Genomic DNA, 22,197 nt, shown 5'->3' with positions numbered 1-22,197 from the left:
AATGGCACCACTTAGACGAGGGTTTTTGTTCTCAGACTTGTAGATTAAAATTAAAACTTTAAGGTCCTGGTTGTATCAAAGTGAAACTTTGGATTTAGACTGCAAAACTGTGTTTAGGCTTCAGGAGAGCAGAGACAGTACTGTTGGTAAGGGTGTTACACTTTAAAACAGGGCAAAGGGTGGCTCTCTTCAGGCAGACATACAGTGCCTTCAGATAGGCTTGCAGGAACATCTGATGCTCTTATCTCACAGAGATTAAAAAAGGGGAGAACATTCTGGCTGCTTTGAGTGGTTAATATAATCACAGTGTTACTGAGCAGTTTGGCTGAACCCAAACAAAAGAGGCTGATGCTTTTCCTCCAGTTGGCTTCAGGGAGCTGGTCAAGGTGTTAGATATGCTGATGTCAAAACTGGGGATAAAGGGATGAGGAAACCCCATCTAAATGCTTCCTTTATTCCTGTACTGCATTCACAGCTTTATTCCTAAGAAGGGCAAGGGCTTCCATCCACAGAGCCCTGCCCATCAGTCTGCCCATGAGCTCCACTGAGCTCAGTCCTGGGCTCCCAGGGTGCCTGGGAGGTGTTGCTTGTCTCCTGCTGTCCTGAGTTGCTGACTGGATTCCCAGCCTGTGCTCCAGCCCTGTGTGTGATCCTGTCTCTGGTCTGAGCTGCAGTGTTGCTAGTCTTGTCTTTGACTCTGTCTCCTGTCCTGACCAGCTGCCTTGAGTTCCTGGATGGACCCCAGACATGTGGGTAGCCTTGTCTCCAGCTGTCTGCAGCCCTGTCTCCAAGGGCTGCTGTGTTATGCAGTAAACACGGAATAATCCAAGGTGCGTTTGGCATTGTGCTGTGGCTGTGAGGATGTTGCCTGGCAAAGTCAAAGGCAGAGAGGAAGGCAGAGAGAGCTGCAGCTGGGGCGATGTGCTGGTTAATTCACTCCCTGTGAGCCACCCAATGGCATCCGATTGTGCCTGGTCCTCTAGTTCAGACATGTAGCCGAACAATGTCCTGATTCCTGCTCTGTGCCAGAAGGGCAGCTTATAAACCCTTCTCAGACAATGTACAACCTCCTTCTTCCTTCCCGTGAAACCTCCCCGGGGCTTGACATGTGCGGGGGCGGTGGAAAAAGGGAGGGAGAAGAGGAGGAAGGGTAAGAGGAGCAAATATCCATGGCCAGCCGTTCCCCATGGAGAAAAGGGCTGTGATAGTAAATGATGCGTTTTATGGCAGAGAGGAAATGCCTTCATCCCGTGAGCTGTGGCCACTTCCCAGCGCTCTGGCCGGGGACTCTGGCTACCTGAGGAGGAGGGGGTCGGTCCCTGGCTGCACTGGCCAGATGAGAAGTCTGCAAGCTGGGAGGTGTTGTCCCTGGTGGATGTGAGCCTCTTACAGGTGCTTCCTGCCACTGGCTCCAGCCCGGCTCCGCGGCGGGAGGCTGGGAGCAGATGATGTAGCCGTGTCTGGAAGTTCTCAGGTGGCAGATCCCCGCTCAGGGACCACCACAGCAGCACGGATCAGCCATGGGTCCCGGGCTGGGGAAGGCTGGGAACTGTAACAGCCTGTGCTTTACTCACCTGGAAAAAGGACGCAGGCAAGGAATGGCTGGCAGTTTTAGTTTGTGGAGTTTCTAGCCACAGTTGTTTCATTTTATCTGAAATGCACTTTGAGCCTCGCCTTGAAATGAACTTTGACACTCGTCTGCAGCACACCTAAGGGATGGTCAAAAAGTTCCACAGGAAAGGCGTATGTCGTGATATCTTTTATGAAACCCAAAGAAAAATAGGCTTATGCAGGGTCTGACAAAGTTTGTAAGCAGAGATTTGACCCTTTTGCCAGGAGGAGCCTTTTCTCTCAGCCACTAGAGCTTTTTTCCCCTCCGTTTTCTTCTTAATTCTATTTATAGTCTGCTCTGGTTTAATTTTCCTTGGCCATCAGACAAGTGAGTAAGTCTTTTCTCTGCTGATCTTACGGCAGAGTTTGTTTATACATATACAAGATCTCTAATTACAGAGCAGTGTGATTCCCCACAAAACATCCCCTGGCTTCCTCTCCCCAAATTCATATAGAACTTCTTTTCTGCAAGGCCAAACACATTTTAGAGTTTATAGACAAAGCTGTTTTGTATATATATGATTTTCTGTCCTGTCTCAACCCTTTCCTCAGAAAAAGAGAAAGGAATTAAAAAAAAAACAGGGAGACAGGGCAGTTGGGAAATCTTAGCCTAAAGAGCAGATCACATTTCAAAACATTGTGATCTAAAAATAATAATTCTGTTTTCCCTTCCCTTTCTTTCTTTCCTCCTCGCCCTTTTGTGAAATGTGATTCATTTTCTCTGAAGAAAAATTCCCATCCCAGGAATTTATGAACCATGTAATACTTCAGTGAGACTGATTTTACTTGCAAGGCACAGTTCTGATTCTATGAATTGGATCTGGGCTGAGAGCAAGCCTGAGATCACAGATGTGATTTGTGCAAGGTTATGTAACACTGTCTGTGCATGCACAAACATCCATGTGTGGTAACAGGAGAAACGAGGCCAGAATTCACGGCCATTTATGTCAGGAATCAGCTGCTTTCATGGATTTCACATTAATTAATAAACCTCTGGGCTTTGTGGGCTTGCTTCTACCTCTCAAAGGACCCTTCCTACTGAAGTTTGTGGGTCTGCCCTTGTTATATGCAGATCAGAGGTTTTCAGCTGTGTGAATTGGACTGGGGGGTTGGGGTTGTTGGTTTGGTTATGGTGTGTGGGTTTGTTTTTTTTTTCTTTCACTTTCATTGGTGTTTTCAAAAGCAAAGAAGAATTTTGCACCTTTTTGAGCACCACTCCGCTGCAGGTAAAGAATGTAACAGCTTGTGAGAGTGCAGCTAGAGCCAATAATAATTTGACTGACATGTCCTGGCACTGAAATGCCTATTAAACCTCACTCTGTCCTTTCAAGGTGGAGGTTTTAATGCTGGGCACTTGTTTGAGCTGAAAATTCCCTCTCTTTATAGACCCAAAGAGCCTACATCCATGAAAGATTCTCAGAAGGATCTAGTATTTCTATGGATGATAGAATAAATCCTTCAGTGCCACACATTTTCCAAGCCATGGAAGTTTCCAAACCCAGTACATGTTTCCATATGTAGCACACACTTTTCCACACAGGATCCCAAAGATTTCTTGGAAAACCACGCAGGCTGGTGGACTATGATAACGTGGTAACAGTTTTAGGAAAATATATATTTACTTTTAAGAATTTGTAGGAAATACAGCAAATTTCCCATTAGGGGTTAACTGGGGATTCTAGGAATTACAAAGGTCATTACAGGAACAAATAAATTCAGATATTTGTTGGGCATGATTTGAATGAGCCACCTCTATTTGGAAAAGTTTGACAAAATATATACTCTTGTTTTAAGGCAGCTTCTTGATTTTATGTAAGATATGCACACTTTCAAGCCAGCTCCAAAGTAAAATCACTGATATTCTTTCCATGGATTTGAGAGAGTTCCAGTAGGTGGGAGGTTAGCTCTCCTACCTACACTGCCAGTAACCAAAAGAGGTTTTTTAAAGAGCTGTTTATTACATGGTATGGTAGAACAAAATTTTTCAATACAATCCCCTGTCTCCTGAAGCTTGCAGAGCTAGCACAGGTTTGTGGTGCCTGCTGGAAGCTGCCCGGGTTTTTAAGGCAGGATTTTAAACTGAGCATCTGTTTGTTTCCTTCTTTACACACAATGCAATGAAAGCTTGCATTAGCATCTAGAATACCCTGCAGGGTGAGAGACCACGGCCTTGGTTTGACACACATTCCTGGGTTGGTTCCAGCAGGATTAAGGATGCACAGAAGGCACAGTGCTTGTGTAGGTGTGTAGGCACAGAGATTATAGAGGGTGATAGCCCAAGTGCACCTTCTGCTTTCTTCCTGCTCTGTGGCTGGAGCTTTTTACCTCTAATTGAGTAACATCATCAGCTTAGTGGTGATTCATAAGGTTTCTACAAGTGCTTTCCAATCCAATATCAGCACGGATTAATAAATAAATTAATCCTGGTATTTGCACCAGTGCTGTGTTGTGGTTTTTTTCCCAGAGTCCAGAGAAGTGTAAAAATTTGTGGTGAGATCTTGTATTCGTGGATCACTGTCTGCCATAAGCCCACTGAAAAAAGGATAAAAAAACCAGAGGGATGAAACAGCAAGGATCTGAACTGTCAGATTTAGTGCCAACAGAAAATTGGCACCTCACAGCTGTGCAGCAGCTTTTATTCCCCTCTTTGCTGAGAAGTCAAATGAAATTATTTAGGAGGGTCTAGCTGTAGGAACTGAGCCAAGCTGGGCTGTGTCCCTGGATTCCTGTCATGGACAGGAATGACAGGATTCTCCTGGGGCTGGCACAAAGGAGGCACAATTACTCCAGCAGCACCTGCAGAAGGTTCTCAGGGGTGCTGGGTTCCTGGAATTGGGCAGGACAATGCCTGCCACAGGTATAAAATATTTGTTTATGTAATCCCTTCTCACTGATCCTCTGTGTGGGGACCCCTCTGAGGACTTTGCATCTTACAACAGGAGATGTTGTTGGGTTTTCTGTGACTCTGAATCATAAATGTTCAGGCAGAAAGCACAGACAAACCTCAGACAACCTGGCTTCTCACAGTCCCCCAGTTTGCAAAACCCCACATTTATGGAGCAGAGAGGAGCAATTGTTCTCCCACAGCAGCAGCAGCAGCCCCACACAAGCTACCTCACTGCTCTGCAATTTGCAGGGCTGTGGAGTATCTGCAGGAAGAACACTGAAATAGTCTTTGTGATGGCCATGAATTTGATTAATCACTCACATAGTTGTAGTTCTAGTTGCATTCTGGCATTTCTGTGTTTGTGCCACAAGCAAAATCATTCTTTCCTAAAGCAACAATAACTTTTGAAACTCACTGCACCTAAGCAAGTGTTTCTTGAGGAAAATCCTATCTTACTTTTCCTTTCCAGTATACAGTTTAACAAATATTTACAAAATAGTATGTATACTGTAAATGTAGAGATTTATTTAGATTAGAAAACTTTCTTGTTTGGCTTGTAGTTTTTAAAATAATTCTTTTAATGAGCAAAAAAAGTGCATTTATATAAGAAAATGAGGGAAATTTATTATAATGAAAACTAAGCTGAATTAGGGGAAAAAAAGAAATTTTAGGATGTCAGGGAATACAAAGCTTATGTTTTCTCTCAAAGAAGTCAGACCAGATTGCTCCTAAACCAACCTGAGGCTGTTTAGTCCTGGTGGAGGTCTGGGTGGTCTCAGTCCAGTCCCCCCTTTCTGTTTATGACTGCCCTCCTGATACCCCTGTGGCAGCTCCACAGGGCAGGTGAGAATATATCCTGATGGATGTTCTCAGGAAAGGTTCTGTACCTGTTAGTCTCATGTCCTCCTGCTGCATGACACCTTTTCTCCTTTGGTGGTTGATCCATGGTTGTGTTCAGTCTCTGAGGTTTGACTGGTGGGAATGGGGGAGGGAAACTTGAGCTTCATCACGTGTGAAAACTCTTTATCAAGGGACCCAGAGGAGCTCATTCAGGTCTAGAATGAAATCTACTCTGTAGAGATTGAAAGTGAGAGGAGATGAGCCCCACCTGAGCTCTGCTTCCCCTGTGAACATGAATCACAAAATTCACTTCGACTCTTCTCCCCCGTATAGAGCAGATGTGGGCAAAAATAGAGTTGATGGCATTTATTGTGACAGCTGATGCTGGCGATTTGACTTCTTTCATTAAACAGATGACTAATCTGCAATGTTTTTTTAGATTGTCTAGATTATTTGTACCGAAAGTCCTTTGGGGATTTTAATTCTGCATTTCATCTGGGTCAAGGAAAAGGGCGGGCACGTGGAAAATACGAATATAGGAACCTGCAGATTTCCCTGCACATTTCTGTGAAACACAGTCAGATGCTCCAAGAAATCTGGGGTTACAGAAACTCCTCTTTAGTTTCAGGGACATGCTTCCTCGAGCAGCAGGAGGAATATGCAGGTGTCACATTTCTGTGCCAGGAGAAGCAGCTACACTCTGCCTTCCTGGGAAGAGAAAGATCAGGTATGCTTTCACATAGGATTAGGTGGTAGAGGAAGATTTCTTCAATACATCCCAATTCCAAAGTCAGAAATCTGTAGTGAAACTCCAGCAAGTGACAGCCGGCATGCAAACCTGCATCTTTGTTTAAACACCTGTTGGTTATTCACACATGAATTATATCCTGGGTGCTGAGTTCTCCCCAGAATTCTTTCTGTGGTTTCAAAAATCCCACCTTTCCTACAGCAGTGTGTGCTAGAGATTGGAGCACATCTCTCCACTGTCTCTCCAGAGACTTACCTCTCTTCAGGGAAAAAAAAAAAAAGGAAAAAAAACACTGAACCTTCTTTCTTCCACACTAAAAGACCTTTGTCCCAAACCACACATGTAGATTTTAAACAGAAAATAATATGAAAGCACAGTGCTTCCTTTATAGCAGACCTTATGTGCCTTATGCAGCTTTCTGAGTTCCTGTGTCCATGGATTTATGATGTGCTCTACACTTTCCACATTCTCAGTGTTGTTTTCCCACATTTGAAGGAGAAATGATCAAGAGATTTGTGCTGGAGTGAAATTTATTCTGTCTTAAGCTGTGTAGAGGTTCCAAATTCACCACAGCATGGAAAATAGAAATGCTGTAAGCATCTTGGGCCCTTCCCAGGCATGCAGACACCGTGCCTTCTGTAGAAATGAACATTACATTCTTGTAATTACTGCTCTTGTCAGAACTGCTTTTGCCTCTAATAGATCAGGTAAATATGAAGTGAGAATATGCTATAATGCCCAAGGGGTAATTTCTTCATGGGAAAATAGCCCCCAACCCAAGGGAAAGTTGCACAGCTCTGCAGAGGATGGAGCTTGTGTGGCCTTTCTGGTTATTTAGAGTGAATTACAGGGGCGAACCTCTGAGGGGATCCTGTGTTTAGGGGTCGGAAGCTGTAATTTAATGTTTTAAAAAATGCCTTAAAGCCCATTTTAGGGCTGTGGTAAACAGCATCACACTGTCCAGTTTCCTCTGTGTGTGCTGGAAACTGAGTGACCATCAAGGCTCAGGTGCTGCAACCACTGTTCTGCTGTGAGGACAAGCTGGGGATGCCCCACTTCCACAGCAATTCCTGAAGGGAACACTGCCAGGCTGGCCTCCATGCTGCCCAGCAAGGAACCAGCTGGGTGACCTCGAGTATTCCTTGGAAACATTGGTCATTACAGCCATGGTCCAGTTCCCCATTGAGGAATACTCTAATTCTGCTGAAATTCCAGTGCTTTGCCAGCTGCCCTTTCCACGGAACAAAAAAAAGATCAATCACCAAACCGAGTGAGAGTAATGACTGAATTTCTTCTTCCTCCAAGATTAACAAAACAGACACACCAAAATAAAATAAAACCACACTTACAATTACTCTTTCCTTAGATCACCTATTAACCAGCTAACCAGCTCCCAAGACACTTACGTAGCTGGGATCAGCCCTTACTCAGGATTCCTGGGCATTACTTACACAGAAAAGAATTGAGACTTGGTGAGGAACTTCTCCTTATATATCTATCTGGTCCTTGAGCAAGTAGTTCCAACTTGACAAGCCTTTTGCAATTCATAACTTAATTAGGTTGCCAATTTTTAACAGTGCTATTAAAAGATTACTGACCTCCCCTGGCTAATTTTAGAAATATCGATGTCATTTTGGCATGGCAAGGTAGAACTATTTTCTGATCACAGAGTACACATAACTCCTTAATGACTGTGCTAGTGCTTAACAGACTGTAGATCTATTTTTAGTAAAGAAGGAAATCTTCCTGCCTGGAGTTGTTGAGCATGCACTAATGTTCAAACATTTGTATATGACCAGTGTACAAAAAAGCCTATGATTTAAAGAACCATATAGACAGATATCCATACTTCATTCTCTTTTCTATGTTTGCATATTATTCATAATTCATTATTAGCTCTCTAATCTGGTCAGGACACGACAGCAATCAATCAAATCTGAGGTGAGAACCAGTCTGGGGAATAAACATGCCTTACTTTGGCTTGGAGGAATATTGTGATTAGCAGCCTAATATTTTCCCTATTTCATTCCATTCCTTTTCCTTTTTGTTATTCTATGGGGATTTGTAGACTCCAGTTGCTGGCAGCTGCAGTGAAAATGTTCAGTTTAATTCAGTTTAGTCGGATTCTAGGCGAGCTCTAGGTTGTGCCTCTTTGGCTACATATTCCATGGCCAAAGATGAAGTTCTCTTCTGCTTACCCAGCAGGAATATGCAAGATAGAATAATTGCCTTAGTGGAATCTCATTATATCAAGCACTCATTTTTTAAGGATTGTTTTAATTCTAGAAGATATTAAAGCTTATAATCTGTTGAGACACTGAAGAAGCTTTTGTTCAAAACATTGGTTTACGTTGTCAAATGGTGATGGTGTAACTGATGAGCATTTCTCACTGTGCCTCACTGTGCACTGGAGTTTCACTAAAACGAAAAGCCTGAAAATCAGGGCTGAAAACCACAGTATTAACCCAAAAAAACCCCTTACCTGCCACTCAAGCACTGAGCTTCCAAATTTTACCTTAATGGAGCAACTCAGGGTGTCGAAGGAAAAAGCATCGCTCCTGCGAGCCTTTGTTGCTTTGATCCTTGCTAAGGAGTGGGCTGTGCTCAGCTGGTCAGTCAACACAGGCACTGCTCTTTAGCTCTCAGACCGAGCAGTGGTGGATTCCTCTGTCCCATCTCCTGCTTCCAAGGCCAGCAGAAGCTGCAGAGGCAGCACATTCAGCTCCCTCCAGAAGGATGTCAGTGCTTTGCTTGGTTTGAAAGTCTCACCTCGCCCTATGGCCAACGATCTCTCAGCATGGGCAGGCTCCCAAGGGAATTTTCTCGAGGTCTTCTTGAAGGAAAGATGATTCCAGAGATCTGGCAAGGGGAGAGAGAGTCATACCTCGGAAACCAGCATGGCTTTACCACACCCACAAAAAAAAATAATAACACGGATGGTAAAATTAGGGCTGGAAATAACGAGTGCAGTGCTGTTACCACAAGCACAGCACAAAAGAGAGCCAGAGAAACTGGCATGGGACCAAACTGTGCTGGGATCTGTGCAGAGGCAAAAGAGGAACTAGTGGGGAAGGTGAGATCCAGTGGAAAAGCCCTGCTGCACTCTCAGTTGTTCTGGTACCTCGCAGTAGATGGCACTGTGGAATTCCCCTGGGCCACTGTGTTCTTGACTGACTCAGGAATAATGGAAAACTCCTCCTTTTCCTCTCCAAGGGATGTGATCAAGGATATTAGAACTAAAAAATAACGTAAAAAGAATTGGTAGCAAATAAGATAGAAAATGGGTACTGTCAATAAAACTCCATACAACCGTACAAACCCAGAAAACATTAATGGGACATAGCCTTAAAAGCAAAAAATTAATGAGCAGGTTTTTTATTTATCACATCAGCACTAAATATTCTATGTGAGTCTTAACTATTTGTATAGGGAACAGAAAACTAATTTTGATATCAAAAGGTAAATAACATATTCAGGAAGGAGCATAAAAAAGCCCATCTCAACCTTTCTTTACATTGACTAATGGTTTTTGACTGGCAGAGGCAGGCAAAGCTGGCTAAAACCATTCTATGATGGGTCTCCAATTGGACCACAGCTGCAGCCTCGGGCTCATGGAGTTCTAGAGCCCAAGAAAACATAATTTTCAAGGCAGTAGGACTTCTCAAAGCCTAGTATGAGAAGTGCAGTTTGGACAGGAAAGATGGAGCTGGCAGCATTGCCTGTGGCTGTAAGGCCCCATCTGTAGAGGACTTTGAATATTGAACTGAGCAACCTAATTGACACCTTCCCCGTGGTCTGGCTCAATGCACATAATTATTTCTGAGTTGTATTGTGTCCACACTTGTAACAGTGGTGGGAGTTATGCACTTAATTAGTGGTTTGTCTCAGTCTCTTCTGCCTTCACTCAGAGCCAGGATTAAAAAAATACACAAAGGAAATGGAATTTCTCATGTTCAGGCTTGGTTGTTTATTAAATCTTATCAAAAAGTACAGAGCGTTCAGCTGCATTTCCAGCTACCTGCTAGAAGCGAGGAAAAATGGAGCAAGATCCAGCTGCTACCAGGTCTTTTAAAGCTAAACAGTCCAATAGAGAATTAGCACCTATATTATTTATCCTTTTAACCCAATAACTAACTTCCCATGACCCTTAGAGTGACACTGACTGACCAATCAGAAACTGCTGCCTGAAATCCATGAAGAAGGAAGAAGGAAGATGAACAAAGAAAGAGACAATGCCCCAAATCCTCCATCTTATCCCATACCTATTACTATACTATAAAAACCTCAGATTTAAAACTCTTTACCATGTGAAATCACACATTTCTATTTAACTACACACCCATGATTTTAACTTTATCACTCAAATTTGGAAGCTTTCTCCAAGGCCTCAGGTCAAAAGCAGTGTTCTCCAGGGGGTCAGTGCCAGAAAGCACAGAAAGCTCGAAAACCCCAGGTTTCTGGGATCCAACACACACTGACTGTAGATAAATGGAATAAGTATCTTGTGTTAGGTTGGCTTTTTCATGACACCCAATGCCCTTAAAGTGCCTTATACTACTGTCTCACTGCAATAGTACCCCTGACAAATAATTTTTTCTATGCATGAATGCTATCTATATGTACATGCCCTGACATTTTCAAGAACTGGGTTACAATCCAGAATTTTAATTTGCTCAGTTTAACCAGTCTGGTTTAAAAGCTTATGCAGAAAATTTCCCTGCAGTCTTTCCTGCAGCTTGTTGGTTTGGGTCTTTTTGATTGCTACTTTTTGTTACCTGTGTTTATGAATAGATGTCAGCTTGAAAGCAAAAATAAAAAGAGCAATTTTATTTTGCTTCTAGCTGGTTTGACACCAAAACTGATCTGTTTGCTAGTGGAGAACATAATGCATGAGCACAGGGTTGCACTTCTGACAGAAAAGAGAGCTTGGCAAGGAAGATTCAAGGCCTCTTTAACCAGTGTGATGACAAATTCATGAGCTATTGCAGTAAGACTCTTCAGAATGGTGAGGCTTCAAAAGTCTCCAGCTCCTGCTATCCTGTTTAGAGCACAGAAGGTAAAGCAGGAACAGCAGGACTTTTGGCTGGATCCATTTAGCCTTGGGTGCCCTGGCTGAAGAAAACTCAATGACCCTTTGCAAAACTCATCTTCTGTTTGAACAAGTGCAGTTGGAAAAGGATGAATAGCCTGATCATTGCTTTTTCAGGAAACCATCATCTGTCTGTCTGAAATGCCTCTCCATGCTGTCATAGCTATTAACAGCCTTTCTTACTGTAAACACTATTTTCCTATCTTTATTTCTCGTTGGTATATTTTGTATATATAGAAGTTCTGCTGTATAATTAGCTCGAGTGTATCCTGAGACATTCAACCACTATTTCATCCTGGTTATGTGACCAGGCAATTGATGGAGCAATAGAAATGTTTCTTTCTCTCCATCTTTTTTGTTTTTTTTAATAAGGAATGTTCACCACAGGACCAAGGGCAATTCCTTTGGCACATTTCCCTGTGCTTTCTGAATATTTATTTAGTATCATTGTTTAGTCCTGAATTCTCTGATTAATCTTCAGTGACAGTAACTCCAAGAAAAAATTACACAGCTTCAAAAAGTGTGTGGGCAAATTCATGGCAGAAAAATCTACTAAGGCTATTAAATACAAAACCAGAAAGTCCCTAAACTGCAAATTGCTGGAAGTTGGAAGAGTGTTCCAAGGAAGTATCACTGTATCTTTTGCTTATAATTTTCCCTGGGCATCTGCTTTTGGCCAGATTTGGAGACAGGGTCCTGAGCCAGACAGATCTTTGGTCTGACTCACTGCTGTTACAATTTTACAGAATTGTCATGAGACAGTTGTGACAGATGCAGGGATGCAGGTGAAGAAATGTTGTGGGAGTTTTTTTTGTTATAAATAACACTTTCTCCCCCCCGCCTTTTATTTCCTTCTTTTTTTTTTCCCCTCCCTATCTCCTTCCCTCAAGTAATTAATTTGCTGTGTTTTGCTGTGAGAAGCCATTTAGCTTCAGTCATTGTTTTGCCAGAGCTGGCGTTTGCAAATCCAACAAACATCAAATGTTGTGGGGAAAGAGAAATCTCTCTATCCCTGGAGGAATTAAAGCTCTCAGTGAGAATTCACTGCTCTGATCCTTTGTGTAACCACAGTGTTGTTGCTGAGCTCCTGCTCTCTATTAGCCTCCCGTGCAGTCTAGGGTTTAACTTGGCAGAACTCAAGGTTTTCAGAGAAATTGGTTCAGCTCTTTAACCATCACGTTTACCAGCCCACATGCAAAATCCCTAAATATCAAAAGTCATGGGTACTTTGGAAGCACATGAAAATCCATGACTCACATGACAGCTGTGACAAAAATGTGGTCCTTCTTATTGCCTTTTTGTTTATGGTCTTTCAGCCACTTTCTAGAAGTTCAAGCCACAGTCTAGAAGTTCAAGTCAGTTTTCAAATAAATTAGTAAAGTTTAGTAGCAATACCTTGAAATCTTTGCTAAAATTCAGATAGAGTTTTGTCTGTGTTCATCTATAGCTCTTTTGAACTACAGGATAATAATAATAAAATATATATTGTTTGCTTCAAAAATATTTATTTTTATATTTATACCATGTATTTAGTTTTTAAGAGTTCTTTTTGCATGTCTGGTATGCAAGAATTTGAACTTATATATTTTTTATCACTCTTTCTTTCAAATAAACAAATATGAATATCAGCCACTGCTAGAAGTGTGAAGTCCTCAATCAGCTGTGTGTCTTCAAGCACGTGTGATGGTCGATCAAAAGAAAATTGTGAGGGCTGTCAACACAGATATCAGTTCATGAACAAATTCAACCATCACGGGTTATGAGAGCTCACACAGGGATCACCTCACTCTGTAATAATGCCACCACCTAATGCTGATATCAGCAGCCATTAAGGACTTAAATGGCTGCCAAGAAGAATTATCAGGGCAATAATCTGAACCTGACAAGACCCATTGCAGCTCTTTTCTGGGAAGGGAGTGAGGGCATAGAGGGAACGTCTCCCAGTACTTGATGCTTTGGGAGCTCTGGGAGGTGGGAACTGTGCCCTTCCCTAGGGGGGAGGAATCTTCCTTCCTTCCTTCCTTCCTTCCTTCCTTCCTTCCTTCCTTCCTTCCTTCCTTCCTTCCTTCCTTCCTTCCTTCCTTCCTTCCTTCCTTCCTTCCTTCCTTCCTTCCTTCCTTCCTTCCTTCCTTCCTTCCTTCCTTCCTTCCTTCCTTCCTTCCTTCCTTCCTTCCTTCCTTCCTTCCTTCCTTCCTTCCTTCCTTCCTTCCTTCCTTCCTTCCTTCCTTCCTTCCTTCCTTCCTTCCTTCCTTCCTTCCTTCCTTCTTTCCTTTCCCTAATTCCCTCAAAACATAGCTGTTACCAATTCAGCCTGTTCACTTGCTTCTATAACCACAATAGCTGCTGTCTGGTGCCTTCCAGGAACACATGCTGGGTGAGTTTTCTTGTCATTTCTATAATTGCACTTGCTTTTTACCACGGTTTTCAACTTTGCCGTTTACTTGGTGTATTCTTATTAGAGAGCTTGAAACGTAATTTTGGTTGCTTTACCTCCCATAGTAATGCTTCTTAACTTTTAATAATTAATTTACTTACTTTTTATTTTAAATTGATGCAGTTTTCTTTCTCTTATGACTTTTTCTCCCCTCATTTTGTGTCTTGGTGAGACATTCTTATCTGCAAGAGAAATGAACAAATTTTCCTGTTTCTACTACTATATATTTTAGAATCACATCTTTGAGCAATTCCTCCTGAAGACCTGTTGGCTGCTTTCTGGCTTTGACTTCTTTTGGAGAAATTGTAACCTGTTGGGCCTTAATTATAATGACTCCAAGATTCTCCAGCTGCCTTGGATTTTACTATTTCCTCTTGCTATATTTCTTCCACTACTCCACCTCTTCTTTGCCTCCAACTCTTCTGCTCGTCTTCTGATGACCGGAATTAAAACTTTCACTAGCAGAAATTATGGTGTGCAGCTGTGCACACCATTTGCTGATTCCAGATTCCTTCCCTCTGTTTATGCTTTCCACACAGATTGTTGCTGCCACTGGAAAAACAAATTAAATGAAACTGGCACCCTGCTCACTGGTGAGACTGGCTGTAAACAAGCTGGGGAATGTTGGAGCAGGGAGGTGGCCCTAAGAAACTGAAATCAAATAAAAAGCCCAGCTGCAAAGAACCATTTAGCACAAATACCTAGAAAGTATCCTGAAGGTGAGGCGTCCCGAAGGGGGATGACTGTGGGTTGGTTTTTATTGAATTTAATAAGCTTTGGTGTCTTTCTCCAGGTTGGGGAGGTAGAAGGTTGACTTGGAGGCCTTGGGAAAGATTTCTAGTAAAAGGCTGATTTCCATCCTCCTATTCTCTGCAAACTGTTTTGCTTGCTGATTAGTTAATGAGTATGTAGAATAAGGGGAAACATTCCCTGCTTTGTGTTAACATCCACATGTGGGTCTGCTGAGATATTTCAAGTCTGGAACCTGACTGGCAAAAAGTTGGGTACCTTCCAACGTGTGTTGCCAGCTGCATGTGAATATGCATCCCTGAAATGCTAGCACTTGGCAGCCATCAGGATCTGCAAATATTAAAGTATTCATTCTTGGACCTACCTATATGTTTATAACTTGCCTTCCCCAAATGTGTGTGAGAGTCCAAAACCAAAGAATCCCCAAATACCCTTTATGTGCTCCCTGGCTCTCACTCCCACACACACTCGTACGTGCATGTGCATGTATGCATAGTTATTAGTCAAAAATACATGCAGACAGACCCAAAAAACAAGGCAGAAAAGAAAGCTGCCCTTGAAGAGACATCGCTCAAAAGATGCAGCATTTGCAGCTTCATTTTTGTTCTTTTATTCGACAGCAGATATTTCGTTTTTCTTCTTCGTTTGTAAGGTATTCTGAGCTGAAGAAAAAGTCACCAGAAACTTGTGGGAAGGCAACAGGGTGGATTAAGGGCACATCAAAAACTGAGAGAGAGTCTCAGGAATAGGAGATGTAGCTGCAGGGTAAAGAGAGGGAGCTTCTAAAGGGAAGAAAAAGGCAAACTTGTATAGGTCTTTGGGCTCTTATTCCAAATGAACTTGCAAACCTCTTCTCCTGTGGGTCCTGCCAAGTGATTTCAGCCATTGCAAGTGATGATTGCTGCGCATTCCTCTGTCGCAGAGGCAGCAGGCATGGCTGGAGAAACGTGGGATTTAACAGCTGGCCGGGGGAAGGGTGGAAAAAGCAGAAAATTACCCCCTACATTTGAAAGGTGTGATGTTTCTTGCTTGTCCCCCTTGCCCCCACAGCGCTTCCTTTCCTCCCTCCTACACACACTTTAATAAAGAGAAGGAGGATTTCAAGCTATGCAGTTCTTGGAAATAGGCTGGAGAGCCGACGGCGCTGTAACCAATGTGTGATTCTCCTTTTAGGAACGAGTCCCATGTGCTGTGTACAGTGCTGGGACCTCTCTGCCAGCTGGGGAAGAGGCAAAGTCTTAGCTCAAAGTTCCCTCAGTGCTGGGAAAAACAGTATTTCTGAAGGCAGATTGGTATTATAGATGTAAGATATAACGTGACTTCGTCTTTTTCAGAAGTTCCTATTCAGCAGGGCACGGAACTGGGAGACCCTGAGCAGGGCAGGACACTTCACAGTCGGACTGAAGATAGTAAACACTTACAGGAGATAAAAGTTTGATGTTCTTTGGAGGGAAACCTGGTCAGAAGTCAAGCTTTTGATGTGGACACAAGCCTCATCTCCTGCCTTGCTTCTGCAGCCAGTGGCTCCAAATTCCAATCAAGTCAGACTGAAGATACAGTCTCTTCTCTCACCCTTTCAGCCCCACAGCCACCATCACCACCTCAAACTGGCTGGTGCTTTGGAGGTCCTGCTTTCATCTGACTCGTTCTCCTTTTCTGTCACAGTGACCTCCAGTGGTTCTCTTCATTTATGTCCTTCATGTTGTGTCCCTCTAAAAAACTGGGCTAATTTTTTCCCTTTTTTCTTTGCTTTTTTTTTTTTTTTAACATCCACAGAGCAAGATGTGTTGACGGGAAGAAATCAGAACGCATCAGTCTTTTATTCAAATTGTTATTGTTGCTTGTGTGGGCACTGGTTTCCTCCCCACTGAACATGAAGGAAAGGCATGCATCTGTGAGACTGGTGAAATAATTAACTGGTGAAACAGAACCATTATTTGTGACTATTAAATGAATGAGTAAAACTGTTTTCAGATCTGCCAAAATGTTCACATAGAAAAATCAGACTGCTCAAGGGGAGGGAGGGGGTGAGAGGCTTGGAAAAACTGATTTGCTGAAGTTTGAAGCAGGTCAGGGAAGACTGGGGGAGGGGAAGGGACTAACTTCATCTCTGAGGTGGTCCCACTTTCAAGAACTTTGTGAGCCCTCTTTCTGGAAGTGGTTCTCTTTATACATTCAGACTTGGCTGGCAGCAGTCACCTTGCTTGGCCTTCCCTTATTTAAAGAAACAGCTGCATATGTCAGTGTTTTTGTTGCTCTTACTTTGTACCTTGTGCCAGAAGCTCTGAAGTTATAAGCCTGCTCACCTTATATGTACAGCTTATAAATCTGTACTCTACAGAGGGCTGATGGGACAGCCCTGGAGGACAGGGATGAAAGGGGAGGGCAGCAGAGGCTAAGACTGAGACACCTCTGTAGGCAAAGAAAAGACAGATCACCATAGACTGGAAGAGAAATTGTGTTGAAAATTCGCCAAATGCTGTCAAACTCGGAGGGGTCCTTGGGGGTATTTTTTATGGAGGCAATGCTAACAATGAACCCAAGAGAAGGTTTGCATGATTAAGGGCCCTTGAATATTTCCCTAGAGCCACCCTTGCTCTGTCTGTCTGTGCCCCACAAGAGTATCAAAAAAACAGAAGTCTGGGTGTTTAAGTAAGATCCTCACAAATAAATTTATTGTCTGATGTATCGAGGGGAATTTACACATAAATTTCCCAGCTGGGAAATGCCTGCAGTGTGCAGTTTTGCTTGGACATAGCTTATGTGTCTCATCTGCTGTGACCTTCCTCATTCTTGATAGCCCTGTCTAGTGGCAGAAGGGTAAATATTGGTGAAATGAGGGATGAGTCCTGAGAATCCAATGTGAAATCAACATCTGGTTTCTGGGCTAACTACTCATATTTTTTTGAGCTGGATGAAGAGCCTGCCCTGAGATAAGCTCCCCCAGAAAATGGTCACCAAACCTGACAGAGCTCAAGGAGCTGTTCCTGACAATGCTCTCAGGAACAGGGTATGACTCTGGGGGATGGTGCTCTGCAGGGCCAGGAGCTGAGCTAGGTGATCCTTATGGCTTCAGCCTTCCAGCTCAGGATATTCTGTCATTCTGTCATTCTGAAGTTCTGTGATTCTGGGATTGATTCTGTGATTCTCTGATGATTCTGTAATTCTGGGTATCTGGGATTCTGTGGTTCTGGGATTCTGTGGTTCTGGAATTCTGTGATTCTCTGATGATTCTGGAATTCTGGGATTCCATGAATCTGTGGTGCTGCAATTCTGTGGTTCTGTGACTTTGTGATTCTGGGTTTTTGTGATGATTCTGTGAATCTGTGGTACTTAGATTCCATGAATCTGGGATTCTGTGTTTCTGGGATTCTGGATTCCATTAATCTGTGGTGCTGTGATTCTGTGGTTCTGTGACTGTGATTCTGTGGCTCTGGGTTTTTGTGATGATTCTAGGATTCTGTGGTTCTGTGACTATTTCTGTGATTCTTTGGTTCTGTGACTGCAGTTCTGTGATTCCGTGAATCTGTGATTCTGTGGCTCTGTGACTCAGTGATTCTGGTTCTGTGATTCTGTGGTCCTGTGACTGTGATTCTGTGATTATGTGGTTCTGTGACTGTGTGGTTCTGTGTTTCTGTGGTTCTGTGATTCTATGACTGTGGTTCTGTGGTTCTGTGGTTCTGTGTCTCTGTGGTTCTGTCACTCTGCCACTCTGTGGTTCTGTGAGCCTCGCCTTGCTCAGGAGGCAGCAGCTGTGCAGTGAGCACATCCAGCAGTGCCCGGGCTGTCTGCTGGGCCAGGATAGCTCCTGTTAACATCAACAAAAGCTCTGCAGGGTGTTTATAGTGCACCCAGAGCAGCATTCCTTTCTCGGTACCCAACAGACACTGTATGTTCCGCTGTGGATTGTTCCTGTAATCCCACCTAGGCTCTGACAAATCAGACCACTGCTCTTTCAGGCAACTTGCCATTGTGCTTCCTTTCCTCTTCATCTGCTAAAATCACCTAGGATGAACCAGGCATTCTCCTGAGCTCTTTTGTTCCCAGCATTTTCATTAGATCCTTGGGCATGGTTTTGATTATGCATGCATGTGCTCTTACTACAATGCTGTTTAAATAATAACACGCACAGCAAAATGTTCATGTGAGTGTGTTCTAAATTTACTGGTGAGTTTTGACCGTAAGACTGCTACGTCTGTCTCTGCTGGTCTCTGGCTGCTGGCTTTTTTTATAAGTGTAACTATTAATGGTCCCAGCGTGTTGATCTTTGTCTGATAAAAACGTCTCTTAAATGGATTAAATATAAATGACGAATCAACTGTTGCTAGAGCTGATCTTAACTCCAAGTATTTACCCCATGTCATCTTATCATTATCTTAGCAACTCATATGCAGTCATAGTGATTGTGATGTATTTATTTAAAGTTTTCATTCTTGTGCCAATAATGAGCCTCTAAAACTGAGAAAAGCTGAGAGTTCTGGATCTGCTTAGCCCTATGGAGTCCTGATGTAAGAGTATGTACAATACAAAAATAAAATTCAAAATCACTGGATGTCAGCTGCATTTCATTAATGTGGATATCATTTTCTGTATCTTATTTCATGATCTGATGTTTCAGATATAAACAAATCTACTCTGTCCTGTAAGGAACTTCCTGTAGCCATTGCACAACATCCAGGCTGCTTGAGAAGAGGCCTTTTGAAGAACAGCTTCTCTGAATCTTTCACACTCAAAAATCCCAAACTTTTGTCAAGTTTGTATACTGATATCAATTTCTCCCAGCAGTCACCTGGAAGTGTGCATCCTTCGCGTGGCTGTCAGTAACTCTGTCCTGGTTGTCCCAGGAGATGAGCCCACACATCTTCCCAGCCTCTGGAGGTGGCTCTGCTCCTGCTCTTGCCTTCTTCCCCCTCTTCTGTAGAGTTTGTGGGTTGTCATGGTTTTGTTGTGATTGGCAGGTTCTGCATCCAGCAAACACCAGATCAGCCCCAGTGATCAGGGCTTTCAAGACTGAGCACTTGAGCATGTGAGAAACCCTTCTGTGGTCCAGGAGATCATGCAATCCTTGCTTATTTATGGGTAAGGAATGATGTGGGATTCATATTGGTACACTAGACTCAAACTGCTCGAGGCTGTGCAGCAAGCCTGCCAACCCAAGGCACATTTCTCAGGATATCTGGGGAATTTGTCCTCCATCTCTGGTGATTTCATGTGTGCAAGTGGAATGTCATCTCTACACAATAAGAAGAAGATTCAACATTCAAAAGCATGATAAACCCATTTTATCTTATGAAAAATTTATTAAGCCTATGTGCTTTCCTGGTAAATCTCTCCTGGTTGTTACTGGAACAGGAACTGGAGCGATACAAAAGGTAGAAATGAAAATAATCTATTTACAGACACTTCTTGTTTGCTGGCATTGGAAACTGTAGACATTTTAAAGCGGGTACAGCAAAGCCCTAAATCTTCCCTGTTTTGTCTCAGAATTCCAAGAGGAGACTGGCCTAAAAGCCTGACTGAGGAATTGGCTACCAAAGCCCCAGTTCTCACGTGGATGGGCCACCACCCCCTGTGCTCCCTGGGCTGGGTGAGAGGAGCCACGGGACAGTTCTCATTTCACACTGGGGGTTGGTCTGATTGCAGACCTGAACCTCTGACAGAATGTTACACAGACACTCTTCCCCTCACTGGGAAAAGGTTTGATCTTGTTTGGGTCAGAGTTTAGCTGCACCCAGTGCTTGTGTGTTTCCATGGCCTTTCAGCTGGTAAAGGGTAAGAGAGGGCAGGAACAATTTTATGAAAACAGGTAAAGGGTCTAACAGTGTGAAAAGTTGAGCTGGGTCAGATTAGATCTTCATTCCTCCAGTGCAGTGACAAAATGAGGAAAATGGATACACAAAGGAAAACTCAGGTGACAAGGTGGGATTTTTTCACCTTTTGCTGTGCCCTGCTTTTCTGCTTGAGTGACCCAGATCTTGTAAAATGTATTTCTAAAGACAGTAATCCACACAAATCCCTCCTGCCTCTGACATGCTTGTACATGCACAGCCATGGTAAGAAAGATGGTTCCAATACATAAGGAAGGATTTTCCTTAGTGAATATGTAGGGATTTCCTATATTGTAAGTTCCACTGGAGAAAAAAATATCCCTTTGAATTTTCAGAAGATTTTCTTAAGGGAAGTGGGTCCACAATATGCAGAATGGCCTCAAACATGCCCTCTGAAGTCCAAGGCTGTACTTTAGTACAGCAGTGAGCCCATGAATGTGCAGAGGATGCTCACCTGCCCTGCCTGAGAGCAGAATCCAGCTGTTGCAAAAGGATGGTCCGTGGCATATGCATTGCAAACCACTCTTTTGGATCACTCACACATCTGGAAAGAAAGGCATGGAGAAGGTTAGATCATAGACATTTTCCACAGCAAATTAGTGAACATTAACTGCAGGAAAAAATTATTTGTGAGGAGCACCGTCCAGGAAACCAATTTAAAAAGTGGAGTCAAGGGGGTATGTGTTCAGAGAACTGTGTGGGAAGCTGTGTGCATAGCTTTCACTGAAGTCAGTGTCCAGAGGGGCATCCTGGGGGATGGATGGGCCATGAGAAAATGTCTTTAAGCGTTGTCACCTTCATCTGGGTGAATAGGAAACCTATCACTTATTACCTCATGACTGTGTTCATAGCCTGGTTAAAAAATTGGGATAAGCAACTACAGGAAAAAAATTAACAAAAAACCAAACCACACCACACCAAACCAAACAAACCAAACCAAACCAAACCAAACCAAACCAAACCAAACCAAACCAAACCAAACCAAAACTACCACCACCAAAATCAACCAACCAATCCAGTGAGGGGAAGGAGGGCAGGCTACACATCAATGCTTTACATTTCTGCCCCAAGCTTTCCACACAGCTCATAAACCTTCAGAAAAGTGGGCAAATCTGACTCCATTTTGAATAATAACTAGGATATAGCAATGGAATGGCTTTGACAAGGAGTTCCAGGGCTCTCTGTATTAAAATCTGGGATAAATGCATGTGGCTCTTTCCCTGCTTTGTTCTTGAATCTATTAGCAGAAATGAGTGGTGGTTTCAGCAGAGGACAAAATGTACTTTTTAGTGACTTTGTTCCTCATGTGACCCAACTCCTGATGCTGATGGTACCCGTTTTGTTTTGGGAGGTATGTTGTGGTGCTTAAAAGGTAGCTTGTGCTTCCTCTAATAGTATCTCTTTTGTAAAGAAATGAAGTCCCTCAGGCTCCACAGAAACTATCACAGCACTTTTTCTCTGCAGTAAATTATGACCAAATAACAAAATGTTTCAAACTCTCAAAGGCTGTAACAAAATACAGCCAGCATTCCCCTACTTTCTGAATTACTGCAAGAAAGCCAAGTTCTCTGTGGTGGCTCAGCAGATCAAGGGCACTTACTCATAAGTGAACACGCATGATCCCTGCACTGTGGCTGCGTTGTGTTGGGATAGTGCTGTCCACAGGTTGGGGTGGGGAATGCTTCAAACCAAGCCAAGCAGTTCCTGTGCCTGAAATGCCTTCCTTGAGAGCATAGAGCCCTTCCAGAGGACAGGCATAAACTGCACTGGTTGTTTTTTGTGTGTCTCGAAGGTCTGTGTTTACAAAGGACCACGAAACAAACTCTGTGAGAGGAACTCTACTGTTGGATGAGCTCCCCGTGCCAAGCGCACGGAGCCTGGAAAGGTCTGTGATGGAGGTCCAGACAGGGGAGCTGCTGGGAAGAGCTGTCATCATTTGATGTCTCCTAACCACTTTTAAGTTCTGTAGTAAACACGGTGACTGCTGTAAAACCAGAGCGGCGCTGGGGT

General features: G+C 43.2%; 1 long non-coding RNA gene across 1 annotated transcript in view; it reads left to right on the top strand.

Moving 5' to 3' along the window:
* The window catches only part of LOC148223551 (uncharacterized), a 47,488-nt gene extending 28,566 nt beyond the window's left edge, over positions 1 to 18,922 (top strand). Inside the window, exon 2 of the long non-coding RNA XR_015803714.1 lies at positions 16,136 to 18,922. This is a non-coding gene — a long non-coding RNA (uncharacterized LOC148223551). The remainder of the gene's footprint in view (positions 1 to 16,135) is intronic.
* The last annotated feature ends 3,275 nt before the right edge of the window (positions 18,923 to 22,197 follow it).

The sequence above is a fragment of the Sturnus vulgaris genome, chromosome 5 (assembly GCF_052056855.1).
Source record: "Sturnus vulgaris isolate bStuVul1 chromosome 5, bStuVul1.hap1, whole genome shotgun sequence".
In the NCBI taxonomy this organism is placed as follows: domain Eukaryota; kingdom Metazoa; phylum Chordata; class Aves; order Passeriformes; family Sturnidae; genus Sturnus; species Sturnus vulgaris.
The sequence above is the reverse complement of the archived record's forward strand: the minus strand, read 5'-3'. Positions and strand labels throughout refer to the sequence as shown.